The 15,165-nt window shown below is 41.5% G+C and overlaps 1 pseudogene; it reads right to left on the bottom strand.

Annotated features, from left to right (window-relative positions):
- Positions 1-6,787: 6,787 nt before the first annotated feature.
- LOC112307349 (small ribosomal subunit protein uS5 pseudogene) lies at positions 6,788-9,673 on the bottom strand (annotated as a pseudogene).
- Between the last annotated feature and the right edge of the window lie 5,492 nt (positions 9,674-15,165).

Genomic DNA, 15,165 nt, shown 5'->3' with positions numbered 1-15,165 from the left:
GGGTGATTTATTGCCTCAAGTAGATACGAAGTCCAGAAGTGCATCTAGCTTCAGGCATGGCTGAATACAGGGGCTTGGATGACGTCACTGTCACTACCGGCTATGTCTTTTCTTCTCTTGGCTCTTTCCCCCCTTTCTTCTTACCTCATCCTGCCTTGTATCGCATGGACTACATTTTCTCTTTTTCCGCATTTTCCTTCTCTACTGTTTTATGGATGTGTGTATAAGTGGTTAATTTTGAATACTTAAACACATAATTATATTTAGACTTTGTTGAAAGTCTAAATTTAATCAGTCTCTATGTTTTCCAAATAACAAGGTAAGACACTCAGCTTACTACTTCAACTTCTCTCTGCTCTCTTCCTTCCCACTCCCATGTAATTACTCTCTGAAATTTTGGTTCCAGCTTGTTTTTAAACACATAAATTTTTAACTTATTCATTTTGATTTACTACTATATTTTTAAATGTTTTATTGATTATTATAGTTGTCGCAATTTCCCCCTTTTGCCCCCCTCCACTGGTACCCCCATTCCCTCCAGCAGTCCCCTTCCTTAGTTCATGTCCATGGGTCATGCATATACGTTCTTTGGCTTCCATTTCCTATACTGTTCTTAACGTCCCCATGTCTATTTTGTACCTACCAATATGTGCTTCTTACTCCCTGAACATTTTCCCTCATTCTCCTGCTTTCCCCTCCCTCTGATAACCTTCCAAATGATCTCCATATCTATGATTCTGTTCCTGTTCTGTTTGTTTGCTTAGTTTGTTTTTTAGATTCAGTTGTTGATGATTGTACATTTGTTGCCATTTTACTGTTCATAGGTTTGATCTTCTTTTTCTTATATAGTTCCCTTTAACATTTCATATAATAATGGCTTGGTGATGATGAACTCCTTTAGCTTTACCTGGTCTGGGAAGTACTTTATCTGCCCTTCATTTCTAAATGAAAGCTTTGCTGGATAGAGTAATCTAGGTTGCAGGTCCTTGCTTTTCATCACTTTGAATACTTTTTGCCAGTCCCTTCTAGCCTGCAAAGTATCTTTTGAGAAATCACCTGACAGCCTTATGGGAACTCCTTTGTAGGTAACTCTCTGTGTTTTTCTTGCTGCTTTTAAGATTCTCTATTTATCTTTAACCTTTGGCATTTTAATTATGATGTGTCTTGGTTGGTCCCCTCTGTGTCCGTCTTGTTTGGACTCTCTGTGCTTCCTAGACTTCCGTGTCTATTTCCTTCACCAAATTAGGGCAATTTTCTTTCATCATTTTTTCAAATAAGTTTTCAATTTCTTGCTCTTCCTCTTCTCCTTCTAGCCTCTCTATGATTCAGATGTTGGTACATTTGGAGATGTCCCAGAGGCTCTTTATTCTATTCTCATTTTTTTAAATTTTTTCTTCTTGTTGGCCTGATTGAATGCTTTTTTTCTTCCTTATGTTCCAAATCATTACTTTGAATCTCAGTGTCATCCCCTCCACTGCTGGTTCTCTGTGGAGTTTTCTTTATTTCACTTAATGCAACCTGTATTTCTGCCTGGGCTTTTTGATGCTGTTGCAGTACCCAATGAGTTCCTTGAGCATCCTGATAACCAGTAGATCTGATAGCTTGATTATCTCATTTCGTTTAGTTATTTTCCTGGAGTTTTGTTCTGTTTTTTCATTTGGGCCATATTTCTTTATCTTCTCAATTTGGCAGCCTGCCTGTGTTTGTTTTTGTGTATTAGGTAGAGCTGCTTTGACTCCCTGTCTTAGTAGCATGGCCTATTGTAGAAAAGGCACCTGTCTGGATGAATGTGGCTTCTTTAAATCCTTGGTTTTCAGACTTCCATACAGCTTAGTTTTCTGACCACTCTGGGTATTATTTGTTTTATAGTCTAGTTGTAATTTTTGCTATAGTCGTGCACAGAGGCAAAGTGTGTTTACCTACGCTTCCATCTAGGCCAAAAGGCTCTACTACTATATTTTTAATGATTTATTTGCTCATTGTGACTTTTTGTACCCTTCCTTTAGATTTAGAGTCACTTTTTTTTTTTTTCCTACTAGAGAGCATCTTAGTGTAGTTCTTTCAGAGTATCTTTGGATAGTAAACTTTCAAAGTATTTGTACGTCTGGAAATGTCTTTATTTTGCCTTTATACTTAGATGATAATTTGGCTAGATATAGAATTCTGATCCCACAAGTACTTTCCTGTATTTGTTTACTTGGTTATCAAAATTACTTTCCTTTAGCACATTGACCCAGGCCTTTAGTAATCTGCTCATAATCTCATTAGCATTCCTTGTAGTGTTCTGTTTTTTCTTCCCCCCCCCCCCCCCCCCCCCCGACAACTTTTAGAATGTTCGCTTTTTCTCTGACGCGCTGCAGTTCTACATGACCTAAGAGTGTGTTCTCAATTTATTCTGCTGTAGACTTAATGGAACTTTCCATTTGAAGACTCGTTTTTCCCCTTCAGTTTTGGGACACTCTTGCTTGTACTGCTTCAATATCACTTTTCATTATTCCTTCTATCCTCTGCTCCTGACACTCTATTAAAAATATATTGAAGGGTCTGGATGAGTCCTCCTTAAACTTTACTTTAATATTTCCTTTCTCCTTTCTCTATAAGCTGCATTCTGGTACATAAACTTTGTTGGGCATTCCAAGTGACTCATTCACTCTTCAGCAGTAAAAAAGTTGCTACAAAGCTCATCTATTAGATTTTTTAAAAATTTAACAACTGTGTTTTTCATTTTAACATTTCTAGTAGATTCTAGTTTTAACACATTCTAGTTTTAAACTTTATCTTGTTTTGTGGCTTTTATTCCTACCTAAATTTATTTCTTTGAGGATTTTGAGAATATCATCATTGGGGAGCTCACCCTCTACCCCAGTATTCACAGGTGCTGAACAATAAAAGTTTGTTTATAAATGGATTGAATTGAAATCAATGTCCCAAGAACTAGAAGATTGTAAGGGAAGAAGAATCAAGAATACTTCCTCTCTTTCTATTTTCTGTCTTCTGAAAGGATAACACAAGAGGATGAAACAGGGAGGTTTCTAAACATTTGACCCACTTAGAAGTAGTTACAAGAAATCTTATTCCTCCAGAGAAGAAATAGGTAGTTATTTTCCTTTTTCTCCCCATCAAACCTTGATACCAAGCCCAAAGGCGAATAAAACAAGGACTGCTTGTTATCATAAAATAGATGGAATATTACGATGAGGCAGACTAAGACAGCAAACGTACAAAATCACAAGAGCCAGGACTCTTGGCATTCACAAATTTATGGTCTGAAGCTTAAACAGCTGCACAAAACCAGTTACAAGAAGTGAGAGTAAACTGTGTCTTTAACATTTGAAATCTGAGATGGATAATCAGGTAAAGTTGTAATTTGGATTTGGAAGGGATTTAGTTTTTTCCCCCTTAATAATTCTACTTTGAAACCTGAGCTCTGCTGGGAGGCTGAGGAATTTGAGTTTCTTAAGGCTACTTTGAAAAGCCTCTAGTTTTGCTTATTGTTGCTCAATATGGAACAAAAAAACATGAACCAACTGGTTTTGATTAGGTGTAGTGAACATTTAGCCCTGCTAATATGGAAGCATCCTGTTACAGGAAAATTCACAAAAGTAAAATCAACCGTTGCTTTGATAATTTCATCATTGCTAATTATACTTCCCTTTTTTTCTTACTCTCCCAAATGCTATTTTACTCTATAAAGTTTGTTTTTCTTATTGTTTGATTTGTTCCTTCTGTCAGAGATAGGACATTTTGAAATAATCGCTGACAAATTAGAATTTTGTCTGACAAATTGGAAATACCATGGAGCAAGATGGAAAACCCCTGAACTGTTTATTTCCCTATGAGTGTCTTAGATTATGTACTGTTTGAGTGACTTATCTCCTGCATCACTCTAAAAAAGAGTAATGCATTTTGCTAACAATAAATTGGCGTGTTAAATGACAGCTCTAAGTAGTGTTGGTTTTCCTATGTGCCTTTCAGAAGAATGGTTCTGTCAATACATCGTAACAGAAGAAATAAACTTATTAGAAATCCCAGTGCTTGCTTTGCATTATAACCAGAGCCACTATCAAAATATGTTTGTTCACTGGAAAACCTGTTTTACAACTGGATTTTCATTGTTATTTTAGGGAATTTTCATTTACTTTTATGCCAAGTGAATCAGCAAAAACATCTTGCAGATTCTGTTGGAACCAAAAAGTAAAGTTACTAATGATATTTCAGAATTACATGTTGTTAGAGAAATTTTGTGCAGCAAATGTGATGGATATGTGTTTAAAATGTTATGCTTGCTGTCTATTTAAGGGAATCACTGTGCTATACAAACCCCTGGCCTTCTGCGCCAGGTTAAAATACAGCTTTTCAAAAATTTATTTTGAAGCCTGAGAAAATTAAACACACCCATTACCCAAATCTCTCCTTCCAGTCTGTGAAATGAATTGCTTCATTGAAACCCAGTTGCTTGTAACAAGTTCCCTTTGCTATACATTGGCTCTAAATGGTTAGCCTGTTCCAGAATTTTCCAAAAGCGACCATAGAAGTGACTCAAGCGTTTTGAGCGCACTGGGTTGGGGTGGTTTGTGGTTTGGCTCACAAACATGAGGTTACTCCAGTTTTGACTAGAACCACCAGGTTCGCCCTGGCGGATTTAATTATTCAGTTCGAACATTCAGACATATGTCAGGCACTGTGCTAGAGGGAAAAGGGGGGTAGAAGTCGTGGGGATAGTCTCTGCTCTGAGTCTACAATAGCTTGTCATAACACCTTCCTTAAAAAAGTGTCCTTTTGATTTTGGCAATGTGATGGACCAGGCTAATGCCAGTAAAAAAATAAACATTCCGGTACAAAATAAAATTTGCAATTGCCATTTAGACAGGATAGTCATATGAAGCTTCACCTAAACTATGCAGGTAGAGAGGGGCCACATTTTTAAAACAAACAAACAAATAAATAACCTGTGGGATTCCCACGAGAATCTCAATAAGCAATCATATATGAGCATCGTGGGAGGCATTCATTAAGTGCATGACAATAATTTGTTGAAAACTCAGTGCCTTATCCTTTATAGCACAGGTGGCAAACACAAGGCCCTCGGGCCAAATCCGGCCCTCCACCTTGTTTTATCCTGCCTGGCACCTTGTTTCTACCCGGCAGCAGCGCCGAGCTCTCACTTAACTGTTAAGAAATAGTGACATCTATACAGTCCTAAAATTACATTCGGCCCTTTGAAGGCAACCACGAGGCTGATGTGGCCCCCAGTGAAAATGAGTTTGACACCCCTGTTTTATAGGCTATGTCAATTAACTATGGCTGGAAAACAAGTATCCTAAAACTCAGTAGGTTAAAACAATGGCCATTAATTATTGTTCAAGAGTCTATTAATCATCTGAATAGGTCTTCTGGTTGTGGCTGGACTCACTCATATATTTGTAGTCAGCTGTGGTACCTTTGTAGCCAGCTCTCCTGAGTTTTGGCTGGGCTCCTTCATAGGATTGGGGATCAGCAGCATGCTGGCCTAGGATGGTCCTGGCTGGGTTGAATTCAGCTCTGCTTCATGTGGTCCATCCTTCAGCAGGTTAGCCTGGGCTTGTTCACATGGGAGTCATAGGATTCTAGGAGAGAGACTAGAAGCAGGCATACCTCTTGAGCCCTAGGCTTGGAAGAGATGTATCATTGCTTTTATCACTTTCTGTTGTCCAGAGCAAATCACAAGGCCAGCCCATATTTAAGGGAATCAGCGGGGAAATAAACTTCAACTCTTTGTGAGTAGCTACAATGTAAAGTTACATTGCAAAGGGCATGGATATGTAGAAGAAAAGATAATTGAGACCAGTTTTGCAATCGGGCTACTACAAGGCCCTCAGTTAGTGGGAGAGAATACGTGAAAGTAAAGGACTTCATTTATAAGCAGCTGCATAATGATGTGTGTTTTGTGGGTGTCCATTTCCTTTCAGTTTTAGGTTTGAATATGGGTTCATTGATTCATGCAGTAGAAATGGTGGCTTATAGGCTGTGCGTATGTGTATACGTACGAAAGTGCTGTCCAGGAAGTATCCAGCCATGTGCTATGACAAATAGAGACATGTATTAAAGAAGATACAACATACAAGAATCATTGTACTTAAGACAGTGATGCCTCAGTCCCCTTCAAAGTATGCATGGTGGGACCTCACACAGTTCTCCCAATTGCCATCAGCTGCCCCATCATATTTTCCTGAATCTCATTGACGGTCTCAAATCTCTTCCCTTTCAAAGGTGATTTTAGGTTTGGGGAAAGCCAGAAGTCACAGGGTGCCCAATCTGGGCTGTGGGGAGTTGGGGTACTGAGTCACTTGAGTGATTTGATGTCTCGCAAAAAAACCCTACATGAGACGTGATGCATGAGAGGACATGTTGTCATGATGAAGCTGCCAATCACCAGTCACCCATAACTGTGGCCTTCTGAATCATCCGAATAATTTCCATGGAGGACTGTTCAAGCTTGATGCAAAATTTGATGTACATTTTTTGCTCTGCTTGCTCAGTCATTTTGAATGCCACAGCCACACAGTACACGTGTTCATTCAATGGCGTCTACCACCCCCACTGACTAGTACAATGAAGTCGTCATTGTTCACACATATGCACTCCATTCCACTCTCCTTGGCTGCCAGGTTACACCCATGTTGTGCAAACCGTTCTCATTATAGTAACAATGGCTGGACTTTTTCCAGACAGACCTTATATGCTTGCTTTAATGTTCTTCTCTTGGTATCTTGAAATTCTTAATAACTTCTTTAAAACAGAGAACCCTACCTTTTTATTTTTCACTGGGTCCTGAAAATTATCTAGCTAGTCCTGGCTGAAGTGGGCAGTTTCACATAGACCTTTTTTTTTTTTAAGGCTTAATTCACTTCGTTTTTCTTGTATAAAATGACGTGGTGGCCACAGCCGGGGCCTGGGTCCTCTGCGCAGAAACTCTGGGATGGGTCTTCACCAGATGGTCCGTGAACCTCCGACAGGGGGACTTGGTGCGCACGGTCTCTTTCCAGAGGTTGGGGTGAGGCAGCTGAAGGTCTTAGGGACGGCATCGAAGGTGGCCTTGGTGCGGTTGCCAGGGTGGCAGGGCAGCCCCTGGCCTAGGTGTAGCAGTCATTGATGCCAGCCATCATCAGCAGCTTCTTGGGCACAGTGGCAGGGATGAGGCACACCAGCACAGAATCACAGTGCCCAGTCACCTTGCAAGGGATGATGAGGGGCCTCCTGATTGTGTCCTCCCAGTAGCCTCACTGCACAGGGACAATAGAGAGCTCGGCCGGCATGATGGCTCCATGGATGGCAGTGACTACTTCCTTTGAGCACTGAGCACCCAGACTGGCATGTCCATTGTAGTCCCCAATTGCGACAGATGCCTTGAGCGGTGTCCTCTGGCCAGTGCTTGTCTATGTTTGCATGGGCATAATCTCCAAAACCTCGTCCTTCAGGGAAGCCACCAGGAAAAAGTCAATGATTTCGGATTCCCTGATGGACTGGGAGAAAGATAGATCTCCTTCAGGGCCTTGATCTTCATGTCCTTTACCAGGCAGCCCAGCTTTATTCACTCCTTGTCCTGGGCCTTGCTTCTGCGAGCTCCGTGACCCCAGCTGCGACTTTGGCCAGGATGCTGCTGCCAAATCCTCCATGGAAGCCACCATGGCCTCCTATTCCATGGACCCCAGGCCACCTAAGCCTCGGGGCCCTGACACAGCAGCTGAGTCACCCACCACTTGGCGTTTCCCCAGAGAAGTTCACATAGACCTTGACTCAGTTCTTCCTGCAAGCCTCTTGTAAGGTAGCTTCAAGTAAACAACCTTGCTTTCCCGTGGCTGCCCTGAAACTGCAGTGGTGTGTTCGGGTAGCTGGCGGACTTGGGTAGCTTGAAAGGGTAGGGGGTTAACACCCCCGATCTTTAACCAGTGCAGGATGGAACTTCGGTCTCTGACCTTTGTTGATTGTGTCCCATCAGTAGTTGGGAAATGCTCCTGCATCTTTTCCCATGAGGGGTGTTCTGCATGCTTCTCAGAAGTCCTGGTGGAATCCAACTCTACTGCTCACAGCAGTGACCTTTCAAGGGGATGTGTTTCCTTCTCTCCTCCACTCCCCCAGCCCCTCATGACTGACCTTTGGGAACTCCTTTCTAGTAAACACCTACACACTAGTCTTGTCTCAGGCTCTGTCTTCAGGAGAAGCCAAACTCAAACATCATCCAAATAAAATCAGGGTTTCCTGCCAAGAGGAAGGGCATATGGCTGTTTGTTGGGTAAGCAGCACCAACAGGGTCAGCCATAGTACTTATGGGATCATAAAGAGGGGCCACCCAGATCCTGTACCCCTGGCTCAAAGAAAGAAATCTAACCATTGTTGAATACCTGTTTTCAGATATTTTCTCTCGTTCAGCCTCACAACAGCCATGTGCAATACTTATTGTCTCCATTCTACAGAAGAGAACACCAAGGATCAAACAAGTCAAGAGACTCCGCCAAGGCCAGCAAGTGGAAGACCAGGAAACCAAACAGTAATTTAGGTGTTACACAACTGTAAGGAGGGGATTTTGATCCATAGGCCTACTAGCTGGCACTCTGGGGAGGCGGCTGCACCCTCGGAGCTCTATGACCACTTGTAAAGTGTAAAGCACTTCCTGAAGAACAGCCAGTGGGCGGGTGTGCCAGCCAATGGGTTGGCTGTTCTCTTAGTTTTTGCTTCTTTTATAGAAGTGTTCACAGCAGGGTTTCAGGAACAGGGTGTTGTGGCCAGCACATTGCTCATGTGTTTTCATTAAACCAATAGCAACCTGGCAACTGTATAATCCTGGCCTGGCTAGACAGATCATTCAGTGTTGCTTTGTCACTTCCAAGGGAGTATCCCGCTCCTTCACAAAGTCAGTGCTGTGAAGGAGTGTTTGTAGAGTGTTCTGGATAATGAGGTCGGGCAAGCATTTGAAGAGACAGGTCGCAGACTACAGGAACACCACTGTCTTTTTCCAGGGCAAGCTGGGAAAAGAAATTGGATGCTGGACCAGACAACGTCTGTGGTACCAGCTACATTGGGAAAGTGTTCCAACACCAGGCTAGCGGTCAGGGACGTGACTGAAGAAAGAATTGTAATGTTACCGTTTTCAAAGAATGTATTTTTAGTACACTGTGTGTAAAGTGGGGCCCTCTTCTGTGGAGCAACACACAATGAAAATTTGCTGCGCACCAAATTGCCACTGTATCATGAAGACTTTAAGTTAGTTAAAATTAATAAATCATGTATATAACTTCAGAGAATTTTCCAATAGAGACCCTCAGATTTGAGGTAATCATATATACAAATTACCTCAGTATTCTTCATATAAGATAAAATTTCCTATGTCAGTACCTCTTGCTGATTTTCTTATATCAATTTTCCTGAGTTTTTTTTCCTAACTGTCCTCTAACAAGATACCAAAGCAATGCTCTCTAACTTATGTTGATTGTGTCCCACAATGATAACTCTTGTGCATTAATCTCCAATATATGTATAGGAGGTCTGTCTGGAAAAAGTCCGACCATTGTTAATATAATCAGAAGGGTTTGCACAATATCACTGTAACCTGGCAGCCAAGGAACGTGGACTGGAATGCACATGTGTGAACAATGACGACTTCGCTGTTGTAGTCATTGGGGGTGGTAGATGCCATTGAGTGAGCATGTGTACTGTGTGGCCGTGGCATTCAAAATGACTAAGCAAGTAGAGCAATGAATCTGCATCAAATTTTGCGTTAAGCTTTAACATTCCTTCACAGAAACTATTTGGATAATTCAGAAGGCCGCAGCTACGGGCGACTGGTGATTGGCAGCTTCATCTCAACAATGTGCCCATTCATGCATCACATCTGGTGCAGAGTTTTTTGGCAAAACATCAAATCACCCAGGTGACTCAGCCCCCTTACGACCCAGATTTGGCACCGTGCAACTGCTGGCTTTTCCCAAAACTAAAATCACCTTTGAAAGGGAACAGATTTCAGATCATTGATAAGATTCAGGAAACTCTCATGGGACAGCTGATGGTGGTTTCAGAAAAGGATGTTGCAGTGTTTTGAACAGTGGAAGAGACGCTGGGAGAACTGTGTGGGGTCCCAAGGTGCCTACTTTGAAGGGGATTGAGGCGTCATTGTCCTATGTACAATGTTTCTTGTTTCTTGTATCTTCTTCAATAAATGTCTCTATTTTTCCTGTTAGATGCCTGGATACATTCTAGACAGACCTGTCATATTTATGCAGCTAGAAAAAAATATAGACAAACTTAGTTTCCATTCTCTATAAGGGGACCTTAACTTCTGTTTGTTAAAATACATTTTTCATACATTGTAATCACTTCTTCTATATTAAAGGGTAATTATTTTTTAGTTTTTTAGGCATTTAGAAGGTACTGATCAAATACTCAATGCCTGACTGCATATTCAGTTTGCAACATTATTACTGACACATTTGATTCCGAAATATGCGCAAAAGCAATGGCACAGGGCTTCACTCTCACCTAGTGCTGCCTAAAGAGAGCTAGGTGCATTGCTGCCCTGCGGGGAGAAGAACTCCCAAGGAGAACTTCTGTAATGTGAGTGTCTGACATTAAGCTTCTCATTGCCAGGGCATTCATTTCAAAGACATCTATCTCGAATAAACATGTTGCCAGAGTTATGATACAGTTACTAGTAAAACAACTAGGGAAGGAGCCAGGTCATCCCCACTGAGTCATGAAGCTCCCTTTTTAGAAAGTTCTGGGTAACCTGGATAACTGATGCTTGAGTGACTCAGGTTTTGAGTGACCAGTTTCACGCCCTAATTCCCACTCTTGTGCTTTAAATTTGCCAATAAAAAGTGCATCCATGATACTTTCGGCACCCCACACTCAAACCGTAATAAAGGCAGGGCCCCGAGGGCACACTTCTTCCCCTCCTCTCTCTCTACCACAACCCTACTGCGCAGCCGTTGGGCATGCCATGCCTCGTACACATTCTCATACTTATGAGTAATAAATCTTGTTCTTCAAGTTTCCCTGATGGTTTTGCTGAAGTGTGTACCGGGTCAGTCCGGGTACAACATTGGCCCTGGTGGAGGGAGGGTATTGTCTGTGGGGTTCACTAAGGGTCAGTCCGTCCTGGCTGAGTGCCTCAGGCATTCCTGAGCAGAAAACATCACTATCCAGCTGAGACTGATGCAACTTCATTTTCAATGACTGTGGACTTTCCCAGGTGCCCAGAAGAAGCAAATACAAATGTTTTCCTAGAGAATGTGACCTCAGGTCAGGCCTCAGGCAACTCTCACAGAAAACATAACATATTTGGGCTCATAATAATAAAAAATAAATCAAGGAACATTCTAGAAAATAAGATACCATGAGTGAGAGACAACACAAACAGCAAATGATACAAGCAGCCTCATAAGGACTTCAGACACTCGAATCATTGGGTAAAATGTTTAATATGCTGACAGAAAAAAGAGAGAGAGAGATAGTAAAAGAATAAGAAGATATAAAAATGACCAGGCAGTTTTGAAAAAAAATCAAATGGAATTTCTTAGACTGAAAATTATAAAAACTGAAATAAAAAAAAAAAGTGGTAGCCTTATTTGGTTCTGAAACAAAGACCAGCCAAATGAAAACAGGCCATTTCTTCAGAGTTTGCTGATAGCAAGGGAGTCAGTCACCATTGCTTGAGTTTGGCAGAGATTCAAAGGCAGGCAGGAAATGGATAAGCTTAAAGAAAGGACAGAAAGGAAAGGATCCGGGTGTCTTCTGATGACAGGTGATTTACTGGCACAGGGAACCTGGAGGCAGGCTGACTAGAAGTGGTTGTTTTACATAACTGGTTTGGGGAGCCCAGTGTGGTAGCATTGCTTGGTCTGTATGTGGTAGGTGAAGCCTGCCTTTGGAATCAGGAATGCCAAGTTCTCTCTCCAGCTCTGCCCCTGGACAAGTGGCTTAACCTGTAGCTGGGAAATTAAGCGAGAGCATATGTGTGCTGTGTCCAGCGTGGGCTGGCACACAGAGGGCAACTGATACATGGAGCCGTGTCTGTTAGCATGATTGCTGTGCGATATATACAGGGGTGGGCAAAAGTAGGTCTACAATGGTAACACAAATAAATAATGCAATAACTAATGAATAATAATACCGGAATAAACTCTTTCGCCTACTCAACTATAAACCTACTTTTGCCCACCCCAGTATATGCTTCAAACTGATAGGGCAGAAAATTGGAATGAGAAAAACTTTAATCAACTCAAAATAAGCAAGAAAATAGAAGGCAAATGTGAAAAAAAGCAAGGCAAATAGACTATAACATGTGGAAATAGCAAGAGGGAAAACATAAATCAGTAATCACAAAAGTCAGTGGCATGAGCTTTTTAGTTAAACTCTTGGACTCATAGACTGTATAAAAAATGGGGAAACAACATATGTTGTTTTCCAAGACATGACAAAAACAGCAGGACAGAGAAAAGTAGAAGGTAAAAGAATGGATGAAAAACAAGCAGACAAATCCTGAGAGAAAGCGGGGGTAGCTTGGTAAATGGCAGTCAAAATGGAATAAAATTTTTAAACATTCCTTAGCATTTTATGTCATCATTTTATAATAAAAGCTTTATTTGCCAAATAAAGGCTGCTTCAGTCTTCATAATGTTAATAATTTAGCCACTTGGTTAAGATGATTTCATTTTATATTTTCCGTACCTTCACCCTTTCTCAGATCTAAATATCTCTTGGGTTTATCTTTTCAGCTGCGACATTAAAGACCAAGTATGGAGATCTGTAGGTCAGTGGAGTAGAACCGAGAGTCAAAAAACAAAACCAAAAACAATCCATACCTTTTTGGTCAGGTGATTTTTACAAGGAGGCCATGACAATTCAACGGGGGTGGGAATAATATTTCCAGTAAAGGTGGTGGGACAACTGGCTATCCACATTCAAAGAAAGAAGTTGATCCCTGCCACATACCATGTACAAAATTAAATAAAAATGGATGAAAGACCTCAATGAAAGAGCTAAAACTATAAAACATAAAGCTTCATGACCATGGATTAGGCAATGGTTTTTTAGATAGGACACCAAAAGTATTGTACAAGCAACCAAAGCAAGGGCTTTGGAATCAGCTCTAACTTTGAATCCTGTGCCATTGTTGGATTTACAATCTTAGACAAATAGCCTTCTCTCTTTAACTCAGTTTTGTCATCTGTAAAATGAGGATAATGACTTCCTGACAGTGTATTATAAGAATTAATGGAAGTAATGTTTTAAAGCAATTAGTGTATGTAGTACCTGCACATAGTAGTCACTCAGTTATCATCATCATCATCATCACCATCATCATCATCATCATCATCCCTTGTAGATACTATGTTTTTCTCCCTCTGATAGCTTTTAGAATGTTCACTTTTTCTCTGACGCTCTGCAGTTTTACACGATCTAGCCAAGAGTGTGTTCTCAATTTCTCCTGCTATAGACTTAATGGAACTTTCCATCTGAAGACTCATTTTTTTCCCCCTCAGTGTTTGGACGTCCTTGCTTGTAGCACTTCAATATCACGTCTCCACTATTCCTTCTGTCCCCTGCTCCTGACACTCTAGTAAAAATATACTGGTTTTAACAACTCTGATTTGTAGATAACTGATCGCAGTACCCATAATTCTTGCCTCTATTTATACACTCATTTCAATATTTTTGATCTATAGGCAAAAATGCTTTTGGAATATGCAGAGCAAATACTTTTTGGGTAAACTGTTTTACACTTTATGTGGGTGAACCATATTGTATGTGAATTACATCTTAATAAAACCATTTAAAAAATTTTTAGCCACCCATATCTGTTCTGGTGGTCGTAGGTCCAGTCCAGGGTGATCCCATGAAAGAACCCACACTGGAACAGTTCGGGCCATCCTTCTGGAACTCGATCCAGGCCACACAGGCCCCTGGGGGGATCTCGTAGATATTAGTTCCACACCTCCTATGGGACATCTGGTTGTCTTCGAAGGCATGAGGCAGAAGGTCAGGGAACATTCTACAGAGGAGAAGACAGAGTCAGAGCCAAGGAGGTCCCAGTCCAGTTTCTAGACCAAAAAAGTCAGAAAATTTCAAGGAAGGTGATTCAAAATGTGAGGGCCTGAAGGTCAGGGCCAAGGTAGAGAGGCCTTCTTCTGCCCCAGCGTAAGAGCAAGTACCACTACCAAGAAAACCTTTCCTCCAAAAACACTTACCTTTACTGTTCTTCGAGCACATTCCTTCCCCTTGGAATCTCTGTGCTATAGAATCCTCATCATCTCTCATCCTTTGAGCTGTTAACCGTACAGCTTTCAGGCTTGCAGTTGTGTGCTCTCGGGTTTTTCACATCTGCAAATCCTCTTTCCAGATTCGTTTACACGTGAAGCAGATCAAATTTTTCTAGACCATAGTCTTCCTTGCCTATGCTATTTCTATTTCCAGGGTGTTTTTTACATCTGTGTTGTAAAAAAGCAGTCATGCCTCCTTTTTACTTATCAGCCCAGGGCAAGTGTTATTTTCTGACAAGCAGTTTGGTTGCCTTCCAAACTGTTTTTTATAACCCCCAAAGCTCCGTGCATCAGTGTCTGTGCAAATATTTTTGCTGCCAGACAAAAAATTTTTTTTTCAGCCCAAGTGCATTTTGCGTTCCTTTTGCACTAACTCAAACCGCCTGCCCCCACTACTCTCTAGAGGTCCAATTCTTTGAGCCAGGAGGTTGAGTAAATTCATTTCTGACCTGCCGCACTCAGCTTCTCCCACACCCATGCTGGATTCATATTTCTCCTCTCTCCCCGTTTCCATGCCTTTGATCATGCTCTTGCTTGTACCTGGAATTTCCTCTTCATCACTCCCCTTCCCCTCATGTCACCTCAAAGAAAGAGGGGCATCCGCTTAATCACAAGGCGGAGTTAAAATACCACCTTTTGAAAGCGTGATTGTAACCATTTGCCCTTCAGAAGCTGCTCAGAAGAGGATCGCAAGTTGCTCCCGGTTCTGAAGTGTTCTTTTGTCTTCTGTAACTCAAGGCAGTGTCCATTTTTTTCATCCATGCTCTCAAGTGTTCCAGCTTCAGTCAGGGCCCGTGACCCAGGCCGGCAGGTAGAAGTGGATGGAACACAGCTTTTGTAACCAGCCACCAGCTGAACTTGGCAGCAGGTT

This window comes from Desmodus rotundus, chromosome 4, assembly GCF_022682495.2.
Source record: "Desmodus rotundus isolate HL8 chromosome 4, HLdesRot8A.1, whole genome shotgun sequence".
Classification (NCBI taxonomy): Eukaryota; Metazoa; Chordata; class Mammalia; order Chiroptera; family Phyllostomidae; genus Desmodus; species Desmodus rotundus.
This window is presented reverse-complemented; position numbering and strand designations above follow the sequence as displayed.